This window comes from Elephantulus edwardii, unplaced genomic scaffold (genome assembly GCF_000299155.1).
Source record: "Elephantulus edwardii isolate Elephantulus edwardi_28Jun2011 unplaced genomic scaffold, EleEdw1.0 scaffold00021, whole genome shotgun sequence".
Taxonomy (NCBI): domain Eukaryota; kingdom Metazoa; phylum Chordata; class Mammalia; order Macroscelidea; family Macroscelididae; genus Elephantulus; species Elephantulus edwardii.
The window spans coordinates 18,484,499-18,496,024 of NW_006399771.1; positions in this window are offsets into that span (position 1 = coordinate 18,484,499).

Consider the following 11,526-nt stretch of genomic DNA (forward strand, 5'->3'; position numbering starts at 1 on the left):
TCAATACTCTTCTCCAGCACCACAGCTCAAAGGCATCAATTCTCCTTCTATCCTCCCTAGTCATTGTTCAACTCTCTGATGCATAACAAGTGATTGTAAAAACCATGGCCTGTATCAGGCGGACCTTAGTCTCCAGAGAGACACTGTTGCTCTTGAATCTTTTGGAGAGGTCCCTAACCACAGATTTTCCCATTGCAATACACTTTTTTATTTCCTGGCTACTGGTGCCAAGAGTGTTGACTGTGGAGCTGAGCAAACTGAATCTGTGAACAATCTCAATCTCTTCGCCATCCATCCTGATGCTACCGAATGGTCCAGTGGTGAGAATTTTTGTCTTCTTAACATTGAGCCTCAGTCCATATTGAAGATATACTAGATGATAATAAGATAGCATCTCACCTCCATTAAAATGAAATATTGGGGGCGGGGAGGGATGAAAAACAAGTTTGGTTGAGATGTGGTGATACTAGAGGAAAGGTGAAAAAGTATACTCACTGTGGAAGATAGTTTACAAGTTCATAAAAAATTTAAACGCATGTTTCTTTTTGGCATTCAAATATCTTCCTCTGTGAGAATTCTTTCCATATCTTTAGCCCTTTTGGTAATTAGGTTATCAGTCTTTTTTTCTTGTGGTGTCCTAGGAATATTCTGTAAACTTTTGTTATAAGACCCTTGTCAGATGGTATTATCAAATGTTTGTTTCTGGTCTGTAAGATTTCTTTTCACTCTGTTGGAATAGGTTTTAATGAACACATAGATTTTATTCTTAGAAGTTCCCATGTATCAATTTTATCCTCTTCAGATTGTGCATTTCTGGTTGTATTTGGAAGTCTCTGTATATCTTGAACTGGCACTTCTACTTTTGATCCCAGTTTGTCTCTTACAAACATTATGGTTTGGAGCATTACTCTAGTTCAGATGCACATTGAGTTGATTTTTGTGTATGGTGTAAGATGTGGATACTTTTTCAATTTTCTGCAGGTGGAAGTCGAGTTTTGCCAGTACCAGTTTTTAAAGAGGTTTATCATTTTCCCACTTGATAGCTTTGATTTCCTTGTCGAAAATTAGTTGACCATAGATAGCTGGGTCTATTTCTGGGTTCTCAATTCTGTTCCATTGAGCTATGTGCCTGCCTTGTACCAGTACATGCTGTTTTGGTTACTACTGTTGTGTAGTAGGTTTTGAAGTCTCCAATCTCATTTTTGTTTCTCAGAAATGTTTTGCTTATTCTGGATCTCTTGCCTCTCCAAATAAATTTGATAATTTGCCTTTCAATCTCCTTGATAAATAAATTTGGTATCTGGATTGCATTGAACATGTAGATTGCTTTTAGTAGGATTGTCATTTTCACAATATGAGTCTTCCTATTCATGAACAGGGCACATTTTTCCATTTCTTTAGTTTTTTTATTGTCTCTTGCAGAAATGCTCAGACACATGAAGAAATGCTCCAAATCACTAACAATAAGAGAGATGTAAATCCAACCACAATGAGGTACCATCTCACTCCAGTAACAGTGGCAAAGGTTAATAGAGCAGCAAGAAATAAATGTTGGGAGGATGTGGTGAGAAAGGAACTCTCACATATTGTTGGTGGGACTTTAAAATGGTACAACCATTCTGGAAGGCAGTTAGTTTGGCGTTTCCTCAAAAAGCTGAACATAGATGTTCCATATGACCCAGCTATTCCACTGCTTGGAATATACTCTGAGCAAATGAGAACTGAGTCACAAACTGAGACCTGTACACCAATGTTCATAGCAACATTACTCACCATCACAAAAACATGGAAACAGCCCAAATGTCCAACCACAAACAAATGGATTGAGAAATTATGGTACATTCACACAATGGAATATTATGCAGCACACAAGAGCAATGATTGTGTAAATTATTACCTAACTTGGGAGGGACTGGAAAGCATTATGCTGGGTGAACTAACTTATTCCCACAAGGATAAATATTGTATAAAAATAATTACTGTGGAAAGAGTATTAGGATCTAAGAGGGGTGGGAGAGGCTCAAAGCAAATGGATGAGGACGTGTGGGAGGTGAGGATTAAACATGGGACTGTACTATTTGATGGTGAAGGAGTGAGGGAAATTGAAAGAATCTGATTTCAAAAAGCAATGTATTGGAATTTTGTGAATAAACTTGTATAAAATAAAACACACACACACACACACACAAAAAAAAAACCCAAAAAAAGTTAAACACATAATCACACAGACTATTTGAATGCTACTGTGGCCACCATGCTTTTCAAATGTACTAACCCAATCATAAATAAAACTGTACATGTCTGTTTGAACATTATTAAAAAGCATTCTACCAATATTAGCAAAATGTAGTTAAACCTTGAGTCCAAAAGTATTAGTGATTATTTTAAGTGGTTTCTAGGGGTTTTTTGGTGCCAGTTTATACTTATCTTACTCTTGCTAGTTCCTTTGGTGGATAACCTGGTCTAATGAATGATCTACAATTCTGCTTCTGATTGAACATGTCTCCAAGGAGGTCATAACTTGGTAACAGTTACTATCCAATGTGATGAAAGATTTTGCATAGATTATAGTTTGTACAATGAAAGCTTTCTAGGCAAACTAACCTCGACCTTTTAAAAAATATATTATCAACATTAGCCTTAAGAAATTATCAAGTCACATATAAGGAAACCTAGTGGTTTAGTAGTTAAAAGAATTTGGTTTATATTCAAAAGGTCAGTTAAATAATTTAACTTAAAGTATAGCCATAAGGTATAATTAAATAAGGTAAATAAATACACAGAACTGGAATGTCATTGAAGCTATTGGAAATTTGTGACACTGAAATGAACCTGTGAGCCCAAAAGAGATTCTGATTCTGTCACTACTGATTTTTCATTTAATTTCTTGAAGTATTTCCAGGAAAGTTGTAATATATATAAGCTGGACTCTATGAGGAGATATGTGGCATCAGAATTGGAGGAATAATCATCAATAATCTGTTATGCAGATGATACTTCCTGCTTGCTGAAACTGAGGAGGACCTGAAGCACTTGCTGCAGAAAGTCAAGGACTGCAACTTTCAATATGGACTGAAGCTAAATATCAAGAAAAAAAAAGATTCTCATCACTGGACTGATTGGTAGCATCGTGATGGATGGTGAAAAGATTGAGATTGTAAACAGCTTTGGTTTTCTTGACTCCACAATCAACACTCTTGACATCAGCAGCCATAAAATTAAAAGAGGTATTGTGTTGGGAAAGTTTGCTGTCAGAAATCTTGTCAAAGTACTGAAAAGCAATGATGTCAATCTAAAGACTAAGGTGTGCCTAATACAGGCCATGGTCTTTTGCACTCACTTTCTATGCATCATAAAGCTGGACAATTGACTAAGGATGATAGAAGGAGAATTGATGCCTTTGAGCTGTGATGTTGAAAAGAGTATTGAATATACCATGGACTGCTAAGAGAATGAACAAGTTTGTCCTAGAGAGGGTTAAACCAGGCTGCTCCTTAGAGGCAAGGACTCTGAATCTTCATCTGACATACTTTGGACATGTTGCCAGGAGGGACCAGTCCCTTGGAGAAGGATGTCAGGCTTGGGAGGGTGGAGGGACAGCACAAGAAAGAAAGTCCATTAATGAGATGGATTGATTCAGTGACTGCAGTAATGGGGGTAGGTGTATCGGAGACAGTAAGATTGGCACAGGATAGAGCAATATTTAGGGCTGTTGTTCATAGGGTTGGTATGAGTCATGGATGACTCAACAGCTCAGAACAAGAACAACAACATGAACTCAGAACATGGGGAAATGAAATGCATCTAAACAAATGAGTGCCTAAGTGGTACAAATGGTTAAATGCTCAACTTTTACCTTAAAGGTTAGGGGTTCAAACCACTTGGTAAAGCTTGGCAAACTGATTCCAAAAGACTACATCCCTGAAAACTGATAGAACAGTTCACATAGGGTCACACTGTGTCAGAATTGACTCATAGACAACAAAACAATTGATGGATGATAGCTAGAGGGAGAAATACATAGAGACACAAATGCTTGAAGAGATCCTAAAAATTACAGAGACCAGTCATCAATTTAAAGAGTGCTTGGGCTAGATGAAGTGTCCCCTTGTGGTATACTGTATTAAGTATTGTGCTTCGAACTGAAAGGTCAGCAGTTTGAATACAATAGCTGCTCCACATAGAAATGAGGGGGAGTTGCCTCCCTTAAAGATGTTTGGCCTTGGAAACACAATATAGGTCACTTTGAGTTGGAATCAACATGACAGAAGCGAGTTTTGCCAGATAAACGCAACTTGACTGTGCTGTGGGCAACCCCTTGGTCAAAGCTAACCAAAAAATCAGCAGTTCAAACCCACCAGACACTCTAAGGGAGGAAGACACGGCAGTCTGCTTCTGGACAGATTTTCAACCTTGAAAACCCTGTTGAGCAATTCCATTCTGCTCTAGAGAGTTATTCATTATAAGTCAGAATTGACTAGATGACAACAATATTTTTTCTGAAGAATTGGTAAAATGAATCAATTGTACTTAAATGTTCTGTTTGATTCTAATAACACTTGACAACGTAATTCAAGAAATGCTATGACAAATTAAAAAAATAATAACATGTTACTTTGATCAAATGCTAGCAAACTCTGTATGACAAGGCAATAAAAGAGAGGGGGGAAATCAATAGAAAATTCCAAAATCTGATTATTTTAAAGCTAGTCCAGGCTTTGAAATTCTGAAGAAATATTTTACTTTAGGTATACACTAGAAGTCAGAATCACTATGCCACTCACTGTGTAGCTTAAGGCAATTCATCTGGCTTCTTTGAATCTCAATTTCTTCACATGTCAAATGAGAGATTGAATAAGATAGTCTTTTTTCAGCTCTAAAATGAACACAATCCTATGACACTGATGTTGAGAATCATGAAATTGTGATCGCTGACATTACTGAATATTCATACTATTTCACTTCAACTCAGTCTTCACTTACTCACTTACTGCTGTTGAATGGATTCAAATTCACTCTCAGTCTCTTTTGGGTTTCTGAGGCTGAACACCTTAGCTAGAGGAGATTGTCTAGCCTACTCCCATAGTGCAATGGGTGGATTTGAAACAGCAGAGAAGTGCAGCCCTCTGTTTACTTACATAACACCCGATAGGCTCGCCACTACAGCGCCTCACAGCTCCTTTGCTACTCATTGAACCTTGTGTGTTATGTTTCAAACGTTCTTCACAATAACTGTTCCAAAGCTTCATCAGTCTCATGCCCTCATCCCACTCTACCATCCACACTTGGCAAATGTGGACCCAAATCAGTGAACTCTTCATGTAAACCCTCATCACCTGCTAGCAACTGACTTGTAAGGGGTTGGACACCATAAAGGTGGTATCCCCTCAAGTTAATTTAGATTCTGAAAGACTACCTCACAGGCATTGAGGATGAACATTACTGTTTGGAAAGTGATGACTTTTCTGAATGCTTAGTCACTCATCACTTTTTTTTAAACAAGCATCTGTTCAGAGACCAAAAATTGAAAATATAAATAAATGCCACAAATCAAAGAGAAAGTTGTTGGTGGTGCCTATTATGTTAATTCAATTCCACCTCCTTTATTTTGCTCTTCTAAGAAATTGTTCAATGACCTAAGTGTTAAAATAAAAAGGTTGGTCCTGACAGTAGGGCCACTTCACAGTCACAGTGGAATAGAGGAGACATGTTAAAATTAGAACATGCATAAGGAAGAATTATACACTCTGACCAAGGTGGGAAAATGAGCTGAAATATCTGCCAAGGCAAAGTGGGAAGTTCTAAGATACCAGATGTCTCTGTGGGTTCCAAATTTGGAATTCTCTGCCACCTTTTAAATCTTCCTTCAGAAATATTAAGCCTTACCAATACATGTGGCTCAGCATACGGGCTGTTATTTTGCATTTCCAGACTGAGTCTGCCTTTTCAATCAGGAGATGAGCTATCTATTTCACTTTTATGGCATCTTAGGATACAAGGCTTTCAAGAAAATGAGGCAAAAATAAAAGTATGACTTGTTCTTTGTACCTTCATTTCACTACAAGGCTCCATCAGAAGATTTAGGGCCTGAGGATGTATACTGTTATCCTTTTTTTCTTTCTGGAAGCCCTTAAAACTCTTTTTTAAAAAAAAAATACAATACTAAATTAAGTTTTTATAGAAGGCAATTTGGGCTCTTCCTCTATATCCATATTTCTCTTTGATATCAGCCATTTCCTGAGCCTTCTTAATGAGAATGAATTATAGCACCTGTACTTGATTTTAGGAGACCAAGACAATGCGTGTAAGGAGTATTATGAAAGTCAATTATTCATTTACTAATGGTAGTTAAATTGAAAAATGAATATACTAAGAGAAAGAAAGAACAATTAAAATTCAAATGAGAAAAAACCCCTAATATAAACATAAAAATATACTGTCGAATACAGCAACATTCAATTTCATTTAGAGCTCATTTGTCTTCATCTTGGACTGCAGGAATGTTCCCGATTACTCACAAGATGGAATAAATTATGTTGATGTAAAATTATTGATTTGTAAACATCATGTAGCATCTTTGAACATGAATAAATTACCAGTTCATCCGCATTTTAATTGTTTATAAACCAATTGTTAGGATGTCACTATAGTCTAAATAGATAGTTTTATAGCTTTCAACTTATCTGTATTAAGTAATTAATGTGAAATATAAAAAAAAATCCTTTTTTCTGTCTGTGAGGAAGCCATTACAAAATTAAGTCTAAGAAACTCAACTGCTTTTAGAAACATGTTAAAATGCTTTGTAAAAAAAAGAAAAATGACAGCACAGTAGTGAGCTCCATTAGAAAGTGATTTTTCTAATGAAAAATCAATTCTAGCAGAACCTTGTTATTAGTTGCCATTGTGTTGACCTTATGGGCAACCCCAAATGTTCTAAGAATAGAAGTGCTCCATGGGGCTTTCTTGACTTCAATTTCTACAGAAGCAATTTTCTAGGCCTTCTGTGGACTCTGAGTGGATTCCAACCTTCAACCTTGAGGTTAGCAGTAGATAATCATAGGCTGCTTTTTATGCAACCCAGGCTCCTTGGCAGAACTATCTTTAGTGTTTATGAAACATTTATGGGAAAATGTAGGCAAACAAGGAGATTGATTAGAAGTAGGATAAAGAGAGAATACAGATGCTCTCTAACACAAAGCTTTCAAGAAAATGAGTAAGAAAACCCCAGGTATGACTTGTTCTTTTTCATATCGCTACAAGGCTCCATCAGAAGATGTCATTTACAGTCTCTGAAATCCCATTGGAGGGTCAGCTATGACTCAGTTTCAGTTCAGTGACACATACCATACCACCAATGTACATCCTAGCAGAGGTAATGGTCCTGAAATTAAAAGAAATATTAAAAAGTTATCACATAAATAGATTTTCTTCCTTGATTTTATTTTGTGCTTAGATAGAAGCAGCCAAAGAGAGAGGGAGATCAGAAAAAAAAATTAAAACTGGAACATCATAAATTTTAAAAAATGTTAGTTGAGAAGGGGTGTGTGTGTGTGTGTGTGTGTGTGTGTGTAAATAAAGTTGTGAAATGGTAAATTGATCCTCGAAGCAAAAACAATTAACCTACCTGTCTCTGTGAAACAATAATCAGTTTTTCTGAGTAGAAAGCAAGAACCCAATGTGAAAATGGTCCAAATGCTGAAGACTCCCACTGCTGAGTCACAGGAGAGCAAGGAAGACGGCTGTCAGGGGGCTGCAGCCTGGGAAACTGGTAAAACTTAATTACTCAACAGCCCTGTGCCTTTTGCTTGCCAACAAGATCATAATGTGGGACGATGAAGATGTCAGTGTGCCTAGGCCCAGAAGATGACGCCTGGTTTATCTAATTGAGTCCTAGTAAATCTATTCTCCTGCTGGTAGTCCCTTTCCCAGGCTCTTTGTAGCTAGGGGTGGAAGAAAAAGGAGAAGGTGATACATGACACAATTCTAGCCAATAAGTTATGAAAGCATGGCTGATAAGGAGCCTTTGAGAGAGACTATATCAAAGTCCTTCCTGTCTGTCCAGTCTCTGGATCAAACATGATAGCACGAGGCCATAGCGTTTCCTTAGCAACCATCTTATACTAAGGGCCAAAACATGAATGTAGAGGTTGAGGATGGCAAGGAAGATAGAAACAATCCTTGTTCCTTCATATAAACTTGGAGTTTCTGTACTAAATTTGGAACCATCACAGACTTCTCCATCCATAAAGAGAAATTCAAGATCTCTGTTTCTGTTACTGTTGAGACTACAGACAGGAAATACACTCATCAGCTTCTATAGGAACAATTCAGTCTACATTCTTTCAGTTCTGTAACTGGTCTCACCCTCCTTTTAGAAGAGTTCTGGTAGTCTAGTTGTAAGGAGTTGCATTGTCAACCCAGAAGTATGTGGTTTAAATCTACCAACAAGAGAAAAATGGGCAATCTCCTCTCATACCCCTGAAAACTTATTAGAGGGTGAAATGTGGTTCTGGTGCAGTGGTACACAAAAACATTAACATAAACTCACTGCCCTCTAAATTTCCTCCTTAATCTCAGTTTGCTATTACCAGTTGATGGCATATTGGTAGATCTTGCAAGGCCTTTATAGTTGAAGTCTTTGTTCATTGAGAATTTTGCTTCTGTGACTGAAAAATTCTTAAGTGATACAGAGACTCTGACTGTACAAGCATCCCTCCTTCCCATAGTTTTAGCTAGCCAAAGAGCCACTGCCCATTTTGCAGTGGTCACTGTGGAGGGAGAGAATAAACCAAGAGATAAATAACATTCTGCTGATAATAGAGGAGAGAAAAAAGCGTGTCCTGGATACAATCTCCACCTCTGGTAATTAGGCTTCTCACAATGAAGTGTGTCAGAACACATGTTCTTCGTTAATAGAAGTAATACTAGAGATGAAAACAACCCCTGGTCACAAGCAGCCAACTCTTCAATCAGTTTGGTATCTTAACCTTGACATTTTGTTTCAATTGGCATCTATATCAATAAGTTTATTAGAAACAGACATTCTGTTTCTAAGAGACATTGGGAAATTCAGTTATGCTTAGATATTTCCCAAATGACAATTTGTATGTATTGAGTCTCACATATGTTTTATGGTTTCATTTAAGTATGTGTGTGTACAGACAGAGAGAGTGATATTCTGTATTTAGATAGGAGTTAGAGTTTACATTCCCCCTCAGATCCTAACTTCCCCCCAAAACGTCAGAAGGGCCTATTTCCCTAAGAGTCAGCAGTGCAACCCACTTAATAAGGAATATTGTTGAAGTTGTTGTGTACCATCTAGTCAGAACTGACCCATAGTTGACCAGTCCTCCAACAGGATTGTAGAGGCTATACTTATATGGGAGGAGATTGCCCATTCTTCTCCAGTGGAGGGAATAGTTAATGAACAAAAGAAAAATATTCCTTTTATATTACAAACATGCTTTATAATCTAGATCTTTATGTAACTTCTTACTCATTCACTCAGTTTAACTTTTTGCTTCTCTAAATGGTTAAAGAGGCAAAGAAAAAGTTCCTGCCATTAAAAACATAGGCCACTGCCTAACTTGAAGTTTTATAATTTTATGGAATTTTTCTTATAATATCTCCCTTCCTAAACGACTTGACGGCACATAACAACAACAACATTAATTGAGATGTAAGTTTTCTTAGCTCTTCCTTTCCTTGCAAATACCCATACTCAACTTCAGCCTTCATCTTTTGCAACTATTATAAGTACAAAAAGTTGTCAGGAGCTTTTTTTTTAGAGTAGAATCGTTTTCACACTTGCATAACTCATGCAGTTGAAACGGTCGGAAATCAACAACCTCCAGAAATGTATCTTTTAAAAGATACCAAGCCTGAGAATCAGTCTCTGCAAAGAACTTTGAAAAGAATAATAAAATAGCTGTGACACCATACTGGAGAGATAAAAATACCAAGAATGAGAAGGCATGAAGTTTGGAAACTTCCTTTATGGTTTTGAAACGTACATATCTCTGAGTTAAAAATAAAAAATAACACCAATTTCCCTGGTATTACATGTGTTTAAAGCATCCAAATTGGTGCCACAACTCTTGAGAGGCAAAACAAACTTCCATAATAGGTTTTGTACTGAATGAAATATTAGGAAAAGTGTTTTGTGTTAGAATAAATGAGAAGGAATTGAAACGATGAAGTCCCATCCCCTGAAAATATCGGAGGAATGATTTAGAGACAAGAGGCAAAGGGAAAGGGTGATTGCACTGAGTGAGAAAGAGCTAGTGGGTTTTATCAGAAGGATGAACCTGAATTTCTTAGAAGTTCATCACCCCTCATTCATCACCACATCTTACACACACACACACACACACACACACACACACACACCCCACACACACCCCAGGGCATCGAAAGACCCTGTTGTACTCTGACTATAGCATCTGGTCCCACAATAAGGAAGACTTTTGAGAGTCTGTGTGTGGGCAGGTAATGGAAGAGGGGACTTAGGCAAGTGAATGGTCTCAAGAAAGCATGATTTCACTATGCACCCTTAATTCCCTGGGGCGGTGGGAGGGGTGCAGGGGGAGGAGATTGTATTCCAAAGAAAGAATTTTTCTTTTACTTTTTCAAACAGAGGAGCAAACTGGGGGGTGGAGGGGGGGAAGGTTGGGCAAGGAGAAAAGTGCAACAATGAATGAATGGAAATCCAAAATCTCTGTAAATGTTCATTAAAATTATTAAAATAATTTTTTTTTAAAAAAGCATGATTTGCTGATAGGCTTGTGAAATCTCAGAGGATAAGGACTTGGGCATGTCATCGTCTTTGATTGCTGGCATTTATCTTTTTTCCATTCTCCCACAGCCCTCTGAAGACTGAGGGAAATGTAGTTTTCTCATCTGGAAAATACTGTGATGTTGTCTGCCTTCACTTCCTATTGTCTTTCTCATACTGGGGCTCTGAAAGTTGGGTTTTTGTTCCCAGCTCTTTCCCATTGCACAGCCTGTAAGGTTGATCCTCACATTTCCCTTAATCCCTCTGCTGGTATTTTGTTTAGACACAGAACCTTCTTTCTCTCTTTACCTCCTTCGTTGGAAACAATTTTTCTGCCTGCATTTGTTCAGGCTCATATGTTGTCAATGAAAAGGGATCTGAAACTCAGTTCTTGCACCACTCAGGTGGGTGTGTCTTTAGATATAAATACAAACCAGAATGACTGACAATTGCTTGTGCTAATCTAGAGCAATGTTTATTCCTTGGAGCTCTGGGGGATGCCAAAAGTCACTAACATTAGGCTGAGTATACCAGCAGGGTCCTAAATGGAGCAGGCTTTGCCTAACTGAAACAGCAAATGTATGGAAGAACATGGAGGGTAGGATGTGTGCCTTCACAAATCTGGCAGAAGCCTTTGTGTTGGGGAAGAAAGATAGCTTGGAGGGCTGAGAGGAAATTCAGCAATTTTCCCAGTGGTCTTGTGTCAGTGACCTCATGCCAGGAGCCTTTTGTTTTTTATTCAATTATTCTAG